Source organism: Lithobates pipiens, unplaced genomic scaffold (assembly GCF_037356315.1).
Source record: "Lithobates pipiens isolate NorthernLeopardFrog02 unplaced genomic scaffold, aLitPip1_a1.2 Scaffold_16, whole genome shotgun sequence".
Taxonomy (NCBI): domain Eukaryota; kingdom Metazoa; phylum Chordata; class Amphibia; order Anura; family Ranidae; genus Lithobates; species Lithobates pipiens.
In genome coordinates, this window is record NW_027507748.1 from 63,910,921 (window position 1) to 63,927,579 (window position 16,659).

Here is a 16,659-nt window from a genome sequence, read left to right on the forward strand (position 1 = left end):
ATAGGAAGTCCAATACACAGCAAAGCACCCTTCCGCCGTGTAAATCCTTTCTGAGCATGCGCCATTCTTAGTCCGTCGAACTAGCCTACTGACGAGCGGATTGTCCGCTGAAACCAAAGTATGACGGACAGAATTTCGAAAAATCCGAAATACTTAGTACGCCAGACTGCACGCTGAAAAAGTCCGCTGAAGCCCACACACGAGCGTACTGTCCGCTGAAATGTGTTTTGACGGACTAAGTACGCCATACAGTCCGCCCGTGTGTACGCAGCATAAGTTAACTATTTTATTTTGTGACAGGAGCTTTGACTGGCGTTCAGGGAGCTTTAACAAAGCCTGTCCGAAGCCTTGTTTTGAAGCAAGTGTAAACTAGATGTTAATGTGTGTTGAAGACGAAGCAAGTGTAAATGAGCTCTAATTCCATCCTGAAAAACCAATACATTTTATATATTCTGTATATTTAAAAGGACCAGTAATAGCAGCGTATTTTAAATATTCAGGGCCGTCTTTAATATTGATTGGACCCTGGGCAAAACTTTTCTTGCCCCCCCCCCCCCCCCCCATGCAGTTTTGCTCTCTACCTGCTCTGAGACATACAATAAATAGCAGCTAGAAAATCAGTTTACTGAATCAGATCAGGCAGCTATTGCAGTTGGTTGCCAGAGGTAACAGTGTATTCTTACCGCTCACTGACTGGTTGCTAGAGGTTACAGCACACATTACGGCTCACTGATTAGTTGCTAGAGGTTACAGCACATGATTTCTGCTTGTTGATTGGTTGCTAGAGATTACTGTGGATATGACCTCGGGGGTGCATGATATACATATCAATGCCGCCAGCCACCCCTTTTTACATATGAATGCCACTGCTATTTACATATGAATGCCGGCAATTTACATGTAAACACAGGGTCTGCGGGTGAGTCATCTTTACACAACAATAGGGCAGAGCTGGGCAGCATTAGTAGCAGCACTTCACACTGTGATATTGGGACACAGCACAGGACAAAAATTTTAAGGGATTATGGAATTTAAACCAGGATAGTTGACAAGTATGAGGCAGCTGCTTTGGGCCCCACAACAATGACAGGACCCAGGGCAGCTGAGCCTTTTGCCCTGCCTTAAAAACGGCCCTGAAAATATTGCAATACAAAAAAATTTATTTAAAGCTCAACTCTGGGATAAGCAAATTGTGTCTTAATCCATTTGTCATGTGTGTTCTTCCTTGAATCTTGGTGTACAGTAATCCAGGCGTTAAACTTTACCTCTGTGCAGGAGCTTCTTGTACTAAAGACCGCTCACTGCTGCTCTCCCTTCCTGTGCAGGGTGACTGGTCCTGTCTTCACCCCTTGGGCATGGCAGTTTCTCCCCATCCTTTTTTGGCACAAGGGACTGGTTTCGTAGAACAAGATTTTTGAAGGGGTGGGGGCGTTAGCTCTTCAATCATCCTAACTGACACCCGGCTCAGCCTCTCAGCAGGCCACTCCTGCCCACCTCCACAGCCCAGTGCTCCAGTAAGCAAGGAGGGGGCAGAGCTCAGGGAGCTATGAGAACTGTGCGAACATCTGTGTTTGATCGTTCGATTCTCTGTGTTAGAGCCAGAGGGGGGCAGAAGCGGCATTGGACCAATGCTGCATCCACCTAGGTATATATGATCGTACAATAAAAAAAAAAGGCCATACCTGTACTGAAAGCAGTGTCAGCACTCATTGCTGATCTCAATGCTAGTTGCCTGAGTCAAGTTTAGACAAGCACCCAGTTGGTGAAGTCACATGAACATCAGAACTCCTGATCTGCATATGTTTTGGGTCAATGACTTAAAATACTGAAACCTTTTGGATCTGCATAACGGCTAGGAAATTTGGATTTTTTGGTAAATTAGAGCTCAGCAATGGCAACCTAAATACAGTATTTTCTCAGTTTAGGTTTCCTTTAAAGGGGTCGCAAAGGTTAGTTGTGTTTTTTTGTTTTTTTTAAAATAAAAAACATGTTATACATCTATTCTGTGCAAGGGTTTTGCACAGTGTGGCCCTGATCCTCCTCTTCTGGGGTCCCACTCATGGCTCCTCCCTGGATCAAGTACCTCTTCAGAGACCCACATTCCAAGGGGACACCCATGCGGATGAGCTCCCAGGTCCTTCTGCTGCATCTATTGACACAGACAGCAGGACTCGGCCCCGCCCCCCTTCTCCCGTGTCACTGGATTTGATTGACTGTAGCGGGAGCCAATGGCTGTGCTGTTATCAATCTATTTAATGAGGAGACAGTGGCTGCAGCTGCTCTGCTCATCCCTGTCGTCGGAACGATCGGGTTCAGGTAAGTAAAAAGGTGGGGTCTGGGTGGATGCTGCAGTACAGAAGGTTTTTCACCTTCTGTACTGCAAAAAAGGTGAAAAACCTTGAGGGTTTACAACCCCTTTAAGTAAATATACTAACCTGTTGAGTCTTGATTCTCACTAGTGGTATAGACTGTGTATTTTACATGTAGCTAATAGACTTTGGATTTACATGAACAGTTTTCTCATTTAGTCATCCAATCGGATCCGCTGGACCGATGGCGAACGTATTCCAGCCTCCTGTTTTTAGTGGATCGGATGCCAGCGGTTGTTAGTGGACACATGTCCACTGACCTCCGCCACTTCATAGAGAACACTGGGTGATCTGATTGGGTCCGCCTGAAAAACGAATCGATCCGCTGGTGTGAAAGTGGCCATAGAGCTTGAGTATTGTATCCAGTGACTTTGTTACATATAGTTACTTAGTATTGTATTCTGTGACTTTGTTACATATAGTTACTTAGTCTGGTTGAAAAAAGACACACGTCCATCTAGTTCAGTGGTTCTCAACCTTTCTAGTGTGGTGACCCCTTGATAAAATTTCCCAAGTTTTGGGGAACCCTAACAGAAAAAAACATTTTGTAGCGTGGGATCATCAGCACCCAAGGCAAGACAAGTAATTTGCGCCCCTAACCGACGGACATTTAGTGCTCCCCGAGTCCCTTCCACTCATACAGTATTAAAGCCCCTTATGGTATATTTTAGGATGTGCCACTTTTTTTTTTTGTTATCCTTTCTTTCCCTTTTCATATCTCTACCCTAGTTTCTTGTCCCCCCCCCCATCCCCCTCTCTTGCCGTCTTTCTTGTTCTTTCTCTTATTCTTTCTCTTCCTTTTTCTTTGCTCCTCACCCTCTTTTTTTCCTCTCCCTTGCATGTATTCTCTATTTTTATTCCTTCTCTTACTCCTTAGTGGGGGGGATAGGATGAGTGGCAGTGCTGGCGGGGACTTGGGATAAGTGGTAGTAATGGTGAGGGCTGGGTAAAGTGTCAGTGCTGGGGGGAGTTCTGATCAGCCAATTTAAGTCATCTGCTGATCTCAGAACTGTAGTGGGGACTTTTAATGACAACTATAATCACAGGTAGTGTTACTCACTGTGTCTCTGGCTTCGCCGCATCTCCGACTTCCTGGTGTCTTGCAGCAGTGACACCTATGCCGAAATCAGGAGATGGGGTCTCCTCCAGCCCCTCCCACTAGACATTCCTCACCAGTCAGCTGACCTCTAGTCTCTGCCCCCCAGACATGCCATGAACTGAATGGGCGGCTGCGAGCTCCAGGGACAGCCCTGCTGGGCGGCCACAGGATCTAATGGCAGCCCTGCTGGGCGGCCGCGAGAAGGCTGGGAGAGAGGTGCGGGCTTCAGGAACAGCTCAGGATTCGGTGACCCCTGGCAAATCATCATTTCACCCCCAGGTTGAGAACCACTGATCTAGTTCAATCAATAAAAGGGAAAAAAATAATCAGAATCTTAGTACTTCTGCGATAAGTAAGAAAGTTTGCTAAAATTCCTACAGTGCCTTTAGTAGACGTGCAGAATTCCCTGCGGTGACAGGTGTCAGGTTTTTGTATGGAGGCAGCAGGTTGTTTCATATTGTGTCTCTGTACCGCCCAGTCTGTTCTCCTTCCCCTCCCTCCATCCATACTGAAAGCGATACCTGTATGTTCCCTCTTCCTCTTCGCAGTAGAGGGGAGGAGAGAGCGGCATATTCTGTATACTTTGACTACTGGCCTCCCCACAGCACAGACTACACCTGGGATAACACTGAGTTGGGGCTGCTATGGTGGATCCTGCAGAGGTGCCAGCAATGACACAATGACTGTACACAAGAAGGTAACGCACCGCTCATGTCACACCTTCATCTGGCTGCAGACTTGCTGCTGCTGGGGTTATTCTATCTGCTGCTATGTGTGCTCTTAACAAACCCAGGAACAGCAGAGAGAACGTTCCCTAGGTGGGCAGTTTCTAAAGCACAGAGGCTGCAGAGACCGGTTGACCTGTTGAAATGTCACAAAGTCTAGAGGGTCTATGGCTGGATGGTAGAGTTGTTTGCTGTGCTCAGGTCTTTCTTGGTAGAGGTGCTTCTCTGTTTATGTGTGTAAAGTGGTTCTATTGTTATCATTGATGTCTATAGACTGTAACCTGCAAAGCTTTGCATTACTGGCCATATAAGTGTTGGCTGTTCACCGGTTAGACTGTCTTTATGCCCTCGATATATGTAATGATCCAGTCATTTGATTAAAACAGTTATCTTGTTTCTGGGGGAATTTAACAATTCTTAATCTCTTTCCTACCTCTGTGTTCTAGGTACGCTGTGCTTTAAAAGTTTTTATATGCATTACCTATGGAAGGTGTGTTCAGAAACCACATCAAAGATGCGGCAATCAGGTTTTTCTTTTAATCCACCATATACTCAGGTGGAAATGTTCTCCTAGGCATTAAAGGGGTTACATAGTAGGTGAGGTTGAAAAAAGACACAAGTCTAACCTATGTGTGTGATTATGTCAGTATTACATTGTATATCCCTGTATGTTGTGGTCATTCAGGTGCTTATCTAATAGTTTTTTTAAACTATCGATGCCCCCCGCTGAGACCACCGCCTGTGGAAGGGAATGCCACGTCTGTGCAACTCTTACAGTAAAGAACCCTCTACGTAGTTTAAGGTTAAACTTCTTTTCTACTAATTTTAATGAGTGGCCGCGTGTCTTGTTAAACTCCCTCCTTCAAAAAAGTGTTATCCCTATTGTGGGGTCACCAGTATGGTATTTGTAAATTGAAATCATATTCCCTCTCAAGTTTCTCTTTTCCAGAGTAAATAAGTTCAGTGCTTGCAACCTTTCCTCATAACTAATATCCTCCAGACCCTTTATTAGCTTTGTTGCCCTTCTTTGTGCTCGCTCCATTTCCAGTACATCCTTCCTGAGGACTGGTGCCCAGAACTGGACGGCATACTCCAGGTGCGGCCGGACCAGAGTCTTGTAGAGCGGGAGAATTATAGTTTTATCTCTGAAGTTAATACCCTTTTTAATGCATGCCAATATTCTGTTTGCTTTGTTAGCAGCAGCCAGGCATTGCATGTCATTACTGAGCCTATCATCTACTAGGACCTCCAGGTCCTTTTCCATCCTAGATTCCCCAGATTCTCCCCCCAGTGTATAGATTGCATTCATATTTTTGCCACCTAAATGCATTATGTAAACCCTCAAGGTTTTTAACCTTAAAGAGGAGATTCAGACAAAAATTGAACTTCCTCTCATCGGAGCCCCCACCCCCTCCGGTGCCACAGTTGGCACCTTTCAGGGGGGAGGGGGGTGCAGATACCTGTCTAAGACAGGTATTTGTACACACTTCTGGGCATAGACTCCCATGGGAGTCTATGCCTCTTCCTGTCCCGCCGCACTGTCTGCTGGGACACACATGAGTCCCAGAGACAGCACAGACCATTTCCATTGTGCTGCGCCACTCGCGCATGTGCAGTAGGGAACCGGGAAGTGAAGCCGCAACACTTCACTTCCTAATTCCCTCACCGAGAATGGCGCCGGCAGTAGCCGAGAGCCGAGCGGATGCTCGGCCTCGGCTGCCGATATCGCTGGACTCCAGGAAAGGTAAGTGCCCATTTATTAAGGAGGAATTAAACCCTGATGGGTTTACTTCCTCTTTTATTCCCTGCAAAGGTAAAGCATAATGGATTACTATGCATCACATAGTAGTCCATTATGTGTCACTTACCTGACACAGGAGCCAGCGAAGTCACCGCTGTCCCCTGTAGTCCAGAGCATCCATCTTCTCGGTGGGTCTGGCTGCTCCCCAGCTGTCATTCGGCGAAGCCGCGATGACATCACTCCCGCGCATGCGCACGGGAGCCGCCACTTGCGGCGTATCGCTGTTGACAGCGGCGTGCTCAGTGCGCCTACGCGCATGGACCGTAGACAGTGGTGCCTGTCTTTTGCCAAATATCTCCTAAACCATGTAGGTTTAGGAGATATTTCTTGGACCTACAGGTAAGCCTTAATCTAGGCTTACCTGTAGGTCAAAGTTGGTTGTAAGGGTTTACAATCACTTTAAAAGTCAGCAGCTGCAGTATTTGTAGCTGCTAGCTTTAAAAAAAATATATTTTTCGCCAGACTCCCTCTCTAATGTATTCTATGCATTAAGGTGAAAAACCTTCTGTAGTGCAGCAGCCGACCAGACCCCCCCCCCCCTTTACTTACCTGAACCCGATCGTACCAGTGACTAGCACAAGCCCTGCAGCTCCAGCCACTGTCTCGGGTCCTCATTGGATAGATTAATAGCAGCAGAAGCCATTGGCTCCCTCTGCTGTCAATCAAATCCAGTGACACGGGAGTCGGGGGCTGGACCGAGTCCTGCTGTCTGTGTCAATGGACGCAGTGGCAGGATTCAGGAGCGTGCCCGCACGAGTGCCCCCATGGAATGCAGCTCTCCGTGGGGACACTGAAGAAGAGGAGCCAGGAGCGCCTCTGGGGGACCCCAGAAGTTGAGGTTTGGCGCTGCTCTGTGCAAAACCCTTGCACAGACCAGGCAAGTATAACATGTTTGTTATTTAAAAAAAAAAAAAGGAACCTTTTACTACCCCTTTAAGCAGGCCAGAGATGGACCATAGATTGTGATTGCTGGTTGCACCACAGAGGTTACCCTAAGTTTTGGCATTACCAAGCTGCTATATAGAATGTCATAGATGCCTACAGTCACCTGGAGGTGCCTGCTGATTGCAGTGAGAATCAGTTAAAAAAATTTTGGAGGGGTGGGGAGAGCCTTTAGGTGTCAGGGAACAAAAATTGGCTAATATTGTTGGGTTGGCTTCTGGTTCTTGATATTTCCAGCCCAGGTTAGTATTATGGACATACCTTCAAAGCTCAAGTCCAGGCTAGAGACAGTTACCCTGGCAGTAGGTCCCTCCCCGCAATGCAAGGGTTAACTGCTTGTTTCATTCAGGGGTAATGAATAAGGGGGAATACATGCCTTATTCCTTGTTCCCCAGCAGCCGGAACTCCTATCAACTGCCTGACACTCCAGGATGTGAGCAGGTCCTTTTTGTCCAATGTAGGACTATTCCTATTCCTTCTTCTATTGAACTGAATTGTAATTGTGCTGTCCCCCTTTATATTGTAAAGCACTGTGTAAACTGTTGGAGCTATATAAATCCTGCATAATAATAATAGTGATAATGAATTTCAACTGGTCAGGCAGTGAAAAGGAATGACTTCAGGAGACTAACTAAACTAAAACTTGTGAACCAGCAGGATTTTTAATGGAAAAGAGACATAGAGAAATATTGCTACCTGCTTGTTTGCAATGTACATAGAGCTGCGCATGCATCTACCGAGGGCAATGAACTCTTATGCATATATAGGAGTGATGGCATCCCAAACCAGGCAATCTGAATGGGAAAAGATTAATGCAAAGCGATGCAGGTTACAGTCTATAGACGTCAATGACAGACTGGCCTTAAAGTTAATTTGTCACAAACCAAACGTTTACTGGGTAAAATACAAAAGCAGAGGTTACCTTCACTTTTAAGGCCCAGAACAATGCATCTGTGCAGATATGCCCGTTTGCACAAGTAGCGGCACATAGCTGCATACAGCCACCTTTACCCATTCATGCCTATGGCTCCTGGACAGTAAAACATGCTCGCTTTCGTATATGCTGCATATGCAAACGCACCTATAGCAAATGTACATGAGAGTTTAAGAAATTAAGCATAATTCAGGTCTCATACCTTTTATTTTTTCATTTTTTTTAGATTTAGAGTGCCTTGAAAAAGTACTCACACCCCTTGTAATTCCACATTTCATCATGTTACAACCACAAACTTAAATGGGATTTTATTGGGATTTTATATGATGGACCAACACAAAGTGGCACATAATTTAAGTGGAAGGAAAATTACAAATACTTTCCAACATTTTTAACAAATATCTGAAATGTGTAGCATGCATTTGTATTTAGCCCCTTTTACTCTGATGCCCCTAACTAAAATCTAGTGGAACCAATTGCCTTAGAAAGTCACCTATTCAGGGACACAGCAAACATATGGAAGAAGGTGCTCTGGTCAGATAGGCCAAAAAGTAAAATTTTGGTCTTAAAAGCAAAACGCTGTTTGTGGTGGAAAACTAACACTGCACATCACACTAAACACACAATCCCCACTGTGAAACATGGTGGTGGCAGCATCATGTTGTGGGGATGCTTTCCTTCAGCAGGGACAGGGAAGTTGGTTGGAGTTGATGGGAAGATGGATGGAGCCAAATACAGGGCAATCTTAGAAGAAAACCTGTTAGTGTCTGCAAAAGACTTGAGACTGGGGCGGAGGTTCCCCTTCCAGCAGGGCCATGATCCTAAACATACAGCCAGAGCTACACTGGAATGGTTTAGATCAAAGCATATTCATGTGTTAGAATGGCCCAGTCCAAGTCCATATTGAAATCCAATTGATAGTCTGTGGCAAGACTTGAAAATTGCTGTTCATCCAATTTGACAGAGCTTGGGCTATTTTGCAAAAATTGGGTGAAAATTTCTCTCTCGATGTGCAAAGCTGGGAGAGACATCACCAAAAAGACTTGCAGCTGTAATTGCAGCAAAAGGTGGTTCTACAAAGTATTGACTCAGAGGGGCTGAAAACAAATGCACCCCACACTTTTTTAGATCTTTGTAAAAAAAAATAATTTGAAAACCATTTATCATTTTCCTTCCACTTCACAATTATGTGCCACTTTGTGTGGGTCTATCACATAAAATCTCAATAAAATAAATTTATATTTTTGGTTGTAACATGACAAAATATGGAAAATTTCAAGGGGTATGAATACTTTTTCAAGGCACTGTATAGTCCTGTACCCACTGCATGTTATGAAAATGGAGGGTATTGGTGCCTATCTGCCTCAATGCCGATTTCTGTGCCTTCATTAGGGCTTTAGGGACTCTGTTGAGAACTTGGGAGACCAGACTTGACTTTTAATTGACAGTTCTGCTGCTTATATATAGATCTATTGATATTTTATTGACAAGCAGATTTCACTGAAGGTAAACTTTTGCTTTAACGTGTTTCTCGTAATATGGTCGGTTTGAGTAGATGATCTTTGTGTCTGGTTCATGTGATGGTTTATGGTTGAAATATTATTGCATTTACAGTGGTTGGACATGAATCTAATCTGTACATTGCCAATCAGAGAAAAAGATTAGTGAGTTCTCTAGTAAATTGTGTTATTCCGTTCACACTTTCCAAATGGTTTACACCCACAGAAGCGCCTTGGTCTATTTTTGACGTGTCAATGAGATGTGTTGATGTGAGCTGTGCGTTAAACATGCCTTTGTGATTTTTTTACCTTTTACCGCATTTTTATTGACAATTTCAAGTTCACCAAAAACTTCCAGTATCTGAAAGTGGTGGGTTCCCTAAAACTGGTTCGCTCTGAGTTTTGAAAGTGATGTTTCAATGCACGTCTCTAGTTACCACAACTAGAGTCTCTCTTGGTAGATTTACAGTATCTCACAAAAGTGTGTACACCCCTCACATTTTTGTAAATATTTTATTATATCTTTTCATGTGACAACACTGAAGAAATTACACTTTGCTACAATGTAAAGTAGTGAGTGTACAGCTTGTATAACAGTGTACATTTGCTGTCCCCTCAAAATAACTCAACACACAGCCATTAATGTCTAAACCACTGGCAACAAAAGTGAGTACATCCCTAAGTGAAAATGTCCAAATTGGGCCCAATTAGCCATTTTGCCTCCCTGGTGTCATTTAACTCGTTAGTGTTACAAGGTTTCAGTTGTGAATGGGGAGCAGGTGTGTTAAATTTGGTGTTATTGCTTTCACTCTCTCATACTGGTCACTGGAATTTCAACATGGCATCTCATGGCAAATAACTGAGGATCTGAAAAAAAGAATTGTTGTTCTACATAAAGATGGCCTAGGCTATAAGAAGATTGTAAAGACACTGAAACTGAGCTGCAGCATGGTGGCAAAGACCATACAGCAGTCTAACAAGACAGGTTCCACTCAGAACAGGCCTCGCCATGGTCGACCAAAGAAGTTGAGTGCACGTGCTCAGCATTATATCCAGAGGTTGTCTTTGGGATATAAACGTATGAGTGCTGCCAGCATTGCTGCAGAGGTTGAAGGGGTGTAGGGTCAGCATGTGAGTGCTCAGACCATACACTGCACACTGCATCAAATTGGCCTGCATTGCTGTCATCCCAGAAGGAAGCCTCTTCTAAAAATGATGCACATGAAAGCCCACAAACAGTTTGCTGAAGACAAGCAGACTAAGGACATGGATTACTGGAACCATGTCCTGTGGTATGATGAGACCAAGATAAACTTATTTGGTTCAGATGGTGTCAAGCATGTGTGGTGGCAACTAGGTGAGGAGTACAAAGACAAGTGTGTCTTGCCTAAAGTCAAGCATGGTGGTGGGAGTGTCATGGTCTGGGGCCACATGAGTGCAGCCGGCACTGGGGAGCTATAGTTCATCGAGGGAACCATGAATGCCAACATGTACTGTGACATACTGAAGCAGAGCATGATCCCTTCCCTTTAGAGACTGGACCTCAGGGCAGTATTCCAACGTAACGACCCCAAACACACCTCCAAGACGACCACTGCCTTGCTAAAGAAGCTGAGGGTAAAGGTGATAGACTGGCCAAGCATGTCTCCAGACCTAAACCCTATTAAGCATCTGTGGGGCACCCTCAAATGGAAGGTGGAGGAGCGCAAGGTCTCCAACAGCCACCAGCTCTGATGTCGTCATGGAGAAGTGGAAGAGGACTCCAATGGCAACCTGTAACGCTCTGGTGAAATCCATTCCCAAGAGTTAACTTTGAGGAACATGAAAGCTCTTGGAAATTTGAAAAAAACCTTCATGGCTGTATGCCCTTGGAATTTATATATTATCTCATTTTAAGTCTGTGTGGTCAGGGCTGTATTCACACTTTATGCTGTCTTATCCCAAAATTAAGTAGGCAAAGAACTAGTCATCAGTATTGTCAGTGGTCTCCCTGCAGCTGATTTTTTCCCCATTACTGCCTTGTTCTGCACTAGGGATGAGCCGAACACCCCCCGGTTCGGTTCGCACCAGAACTTGCGAACGACCCCCGCATTCGGTACGAACGTTAGAACCCCATTGAAGTCTATGGGACTCGAACGTTCGAATTGGAAAGTGCTAATTTTAACGGCTAATATGCAAGATAGTGTCCTAAAAAGGGTTTGGCGACCTGCCTCCTGCCTCAGGGGACATGGGTCACTGCAAAAAAAAGTTTTAAAAACTACCGTTTTGGTGGGAGTACTGATTTTAATGACGATTAAAGTGAAAAAAAAAAGTGAAATATTCCTTTAAATATGGTGCCTGGTGGGTGTCTGTAGTATGCCTGTGAAGTGCCATGTGTTTCCCGTGTTTAGAACAGTCCCTGCACAAAATGACATTAAGCGGAAATAACACCATTTAAAACTGCTTGCGGTTTTAATGTTATATCTGGTTCCTGCAATATCGTTGAAAATCATTCAGAAAAATGGCATGGGTAGCCCTCCCTGCCCATTACCAGCCTATTTGGGTCTTGTACGCATATTAAGGGGAACCCTGTACCCATATTAAAAAAAGGAAATGCGTGTGGCCCCCAGGCCCTATATACTCAGAACAGCAGTATACAGGCGGTGCAAACAAGACTGGGACTGTGTAGGTTTGTTGTGTTAAGTTGAATCTGTTTGTAATTTTCAACTGGTACATTTTTAAAGTGTAGCTCCAGTCAAAAAAAATATTTTTAAGCTTTTTGGAAAACATAGGGAAGGGTTATCACCCCTGTATAATTTGTTTTGTCGTCCATCTTTTTTCATCTCACTTGCTGTTGTCTCCTTCCGTTTGCAAGTAGGAGATGTTTGTAAGTTGGATGTTTGAAAGTAGGGGCCTGCCCTATATGCTCTGCAGAAATGGCGGAACAAGGTGTTGGTTTTGCAACAACATTGTAAGCCCTCAAAGTGACTCTTGGGGGGCGCTGGAGCGCCCTGCTGTGAACGATTATATCAAGAATTGTAATTACATGCCATTGTTGAACAGTGGTAGAAAAATTGACCTTTGGTGGTTGTGGTGCTGGTGCCACAACACTATAAGTCCTCACAGTTACTCTGGGTGGGCACAGGAAGGGGCCCTCCTGTGAAATATTATATCAAGAATTGTAATTACATGTCCCTGTTAAACAGGGGCAGAAAAATTGGGCCTTAGGCACTGGTGCCATCACACTGCAACCTCTGCCATACACTATAGTTTTATTGCAGGAATTAGCCCTGCTGCAAAGCATTGCATCAAAAATTTTACTTAAACGCCCCTGTTAAACAGGGGCAGAAAAATTGGGCCTTAGGCACTGGTGCCATCACACTGCAACCTCTGCCATACACTCTAGTTTTATTGCAGGAATTAGCCCTGCTGCAAAGCATTGCATCAAAAATTTTACTTAAACGCCCCTGTTAAACAGGGGCAGAAAAATTGGGCCTTAGGCACTGGTGCCATCACACTGCAACCTCTGCCATACACTCTAGTTTTTTTGCAGGAATTAGCCCTGCTGCAAAGCATTGCATCAAAAATTGTACTTAAACGCCCCTGTTAAACAGGGGCAGAAAAATTGGGCCTTAGGCACTGGTGCCATCACACTGCAACCTCTGCCATACACTCTAGTTTTTTTGCAGGAATTAGCCCTGCTGCAAAGCATTGCATCAAAAATTGTACTTAAACGCCCCTGTTAAACAGGGGCAGAAAAATTGGGCTGCTGGCATCACCCAGAACCAAAAATGTTCTTCCAACATATCAGCGGAGGAGGAAGAGGATAGACAATCAACATAACAGGACAGTCACTCAGCATCAGCATAGGCAGTCTTGAAGGGATGTGGTATTTCAAAAAAAATTATTCGGTTACATCAGCTTCAGGTGCTTGGTAGCTGTGGGTGATCCAAGACTGATTCATCTTGATGAAGGTCAGTCGATCAACTGATTCGGTGGACAGGCGCACCCTGTGATCGGTAACGAAGCCACCAGCAGCACTGAAGGTGCGTTCCGAAAGAACGCTGGATGCAGGACAGGCCAGTAGCTCAATTGCATACTGTGCAAGCTCTGGCCAGTGATCCATCCTCAAGACCCAGTAAGCCAGAGGATTTTCAGTGGGAAAGGTGTCCAAGTCTGACCTTGCCCCTAGGTATTCCTGCACCATGTAAATTAGACGCTGGCGATGGGTGCTGGAACCAATCATACCTTGGGGCTGCGGACTAAAAAATTGTCTGAAAGCATCAGTCAGACAGCCACCTTCTCCGCCGCTCCTTCTGGCTGATGCCTCAGCAACACGTTGTCCAGGACCAGGAGTTTGTGACCTCCCAGTCTCTGGGAACGCGTTGCACAGAGCTTTCTGCAAGGCCTCCCGGAGATGTCTCATCCTCTGCTCCCTCTGCGATGGCAAGATAAGGTCGGCAACCTTACCCTTGTACCGTGGATCAAGGAGAGTGGCCAGCCAGTAATGGTCCCTCTCCTTGATCCGAAGAATACGAGGATCCTTCCGCAGGCTTTGCAGGATCAGGGAGGCCATGCAGCGTAGGTTAGCTGAGACATTCGGTCCGGAGTCCTCTGGGTCACTAAGGACAACATGATCCGCAGCTACCTCCTCCCAGCCACGTACAAGTCCACGTGTTTCTTGGGACTGTAAATCATCCCTATAAGACTGCTGCTGCTGATGCTGAGTGCCAGCCTCCACCTTCATGCTGACACAATCATCCTCCTCCTCCTCTTCCTCCTCCTCACCCTCTTCCTGTGTGATGGGTGGCACAGCAGGAACACTGTCTGGATAAAGGGGGCCTTGAGAGGCAAGGAAGTCCTCCTCTTCCTGCCTCTGTTCTGCCTCAAGTGCCCTGTCCATTATTCCACGCAGCGTATGCTCCAAGAGGTGGACAAGAGGTATAGTGTCACTGATGCATGCACTGTCACTGCTCACCATCCTTGTGGCCTCCTCAAACGGTGACAGGACAGTGCATGCATCCCTGATCATGCCCCACTGGCGTGGTGAGAAAAAACCAAGCTCTCCTGACCCTGTCCTGGTGCCGTAGTCGCACAGGTACTCATTGATGGCCCTCTGCTGCGTGTGCAGCCGCTGCAGCATGGCCAATGTTGAGTTCCATCTGGTGGGCATGTCACATATAAGGCGGTTCTTTGGCAGGTTCAACTCCTTTTGGAGCTCAGCCAGCCGAGCACAGGCATTAAATGATCGGCGGAAATGCACACAGACTCTCCTGGCCTGTTTCAGGACATCCTGTAAGCCGGGGTACCTGCCCAAGAACCGCTGCACCACCAGGTTAAGGACGTGAGCTACACAGGGCACATGGGTCAGTTGTCCCTGTCGGAGGGCGGAGAGGAGGTTGGTGCCATTGTCGCAAACCACCATTCCTGGCTTAAGCTGGCGTGGCGTCAACCACCTCTCGGCCTGCCCCTGCAGAGCTGACAAAACAACCGCCCCAGTGTGGCTCCTGTCCCCCAAACAAACCAGCGCAAGCACGGCATGGCATCGTTTTGCCTGCGTACTTGCGTAGCCCCTGCAACGCCTACGGAGCACCGCTGGTTCTGAGGACAGAGCACTGGAAGAGGCCATGGAGGAAGAAGAAGAGGAGGGGGTGGAGGAGAGAGGTGTGTCACAACCAATAGTAGCATTTTGGAGGCGTGGTGGCGGAACAACCTCCAATACTACTGCACCTTGTCCTGCATCCTTCCCAGCAGCCAGAAGAGTGACCCAATGGGCCGTGAAAGACAGGTAACGTCCCTGTCCATGCCTGCTGGACCATGAGTCAGCGGTAATATGCACCTTACCGCTGACCGCCCTGTCCAGCGAGGCAAGGACATTGCCTTCCACATGCCGGTAGAGAGCCGGAATTGCCTTCCGTGAGAAAAAGTGGCGTTTGGGGACCTGCCACTGAGGAACCGCACATTGTACAAACTCACGGAAGGGGGCCGAGTCTACCAACTGAAAAGGCAGCAGTTGAAGTGCTAGCAATTTAGCCAAGCTAGCATTCAACCGCTGGGCATGTGGATGGCTGGGAGTAAATTTCTTCCGCCGGTCCAGCAGCTGGGGCAGGGACATTTGTCTGCTATAATCGGACGTGGATGTACCACTAGCAGAGTTCCCGGAAGCACTTGGCTGTGACACACCTAATTCTACACCTTCATTCCTCTCAGAGCAGGTTTCAGAGAGGACTGAAGGTCTAGTGGGGTTGGAGATGCCAGCTGATGAGGAGCAAGGAGAGGTCCGCTTTGTTCTTTGGTGTGGGTCTTTGAGGTATGCTTGCCAACGAGCTGCATGGCAGGTCAACATATGTCTGGTCAAGCATGTGGTGCCCAAGCGGCTGATGTTTTGGCCACGTGAGATACGCTTGAGACATATGTTGCAAATAGCAGCGGTGCGATCTGATGCACTCGTCTCAAAAAAGGCCCACACCAAAGAACTTTTAGAATAACGCGCAGAGGAAGCGCTCTGCGCAGAGGAAGCGCTCTGCGCAGGCGGAGCTCTGTGGTGTGATTCAGTCGGTGTGCTGCCCCTAAGCTGGCCCCCGGAGGGCATCCTGCCTCGTTGGACATGTGCCTCCTCCTCCTCCTCCTCCTCCTCCTCCCTCCTTCCAGGCACCCACGTGGAGTCAGTGCCCTCATCATCCCCTCCCTCTTCATCGCTGTAGCAAACCTGGCAGTATGCTGCAGCTTGTGGAACATGACTGCCAGATTGCTGTCCTTCTTGAGCATCCCCTCTCTCTGTGCTCACGCTACTGCCTTCCTCTAGCTGAGTGTCATCATCAGAGCCCACCAAACACTGGGCATCCTCCTGGAGCATGTACCCAACACTGTGCTCAAAGAGTTCAGGAGACTCCTCAGGAGGACGTGGTGGGTCTAGGGAAGGAGTCACTGATGATGACATTGAGAGGAGGGACGACGATGTGTTGGCAGCTGCTTTTCTACTACCCTGAGACTGGGTGAGAGAGGATGAGGAGGATGAAGAGGGCTTGGTCATCCACTCTACCAAGTCGTTGGCATGTTGCGGTTCAACATGTCCAGCTGCAGAAAAGAAGGACAAGCATGTCCCATGGCCACGTGCTGATGACAATGCACCGCGTCCACGACCAGCACTGTTGTCTCTAGACACAGAGCCTGCTTGCCCTCTTTTATCGGCTCGCGCCTGTCTGCCTCTCCTTGCTGGCCTTCCAGACATGGTAATGGCCTGAAGGGAGTTGGGTAAAACAGTAGTTGGGTAGTTTATATTGTGCTGGAGGCACACAACACCCACTAACT

At 46.7% G+C, this 16,659-nt stretch overlaps 1 protein-coding gene across 6 annotated transcripts in view; it reads left to right on the forward strand.

The window, feature by feature from the left end:
* Window positions 1-16,659, forward strand: part of TIAM1 (TIAM Rac1 associated GEF 1) — a 553,722-nt gene that overhangs the window by 167,711 nt on the left and 369,352 nt on the right. For 2 of the 6 annotated variants that reach the window (XM_077480003.1, XM_077479999.1), the window contains exon 1: window positions 4,004-4,165. The exons of the other annotated variants lie outside the window; for them this stretch is intronic. The gene's annotated coding sequence lies outside the window, so the exon portion shown is untranslated. Of the gene's footprint in view, window positions 1-4,003; window positions 4,166-16,659 lie in introns of those variants that run through there. 6 annotated transcript variants of the gene reach the window in all.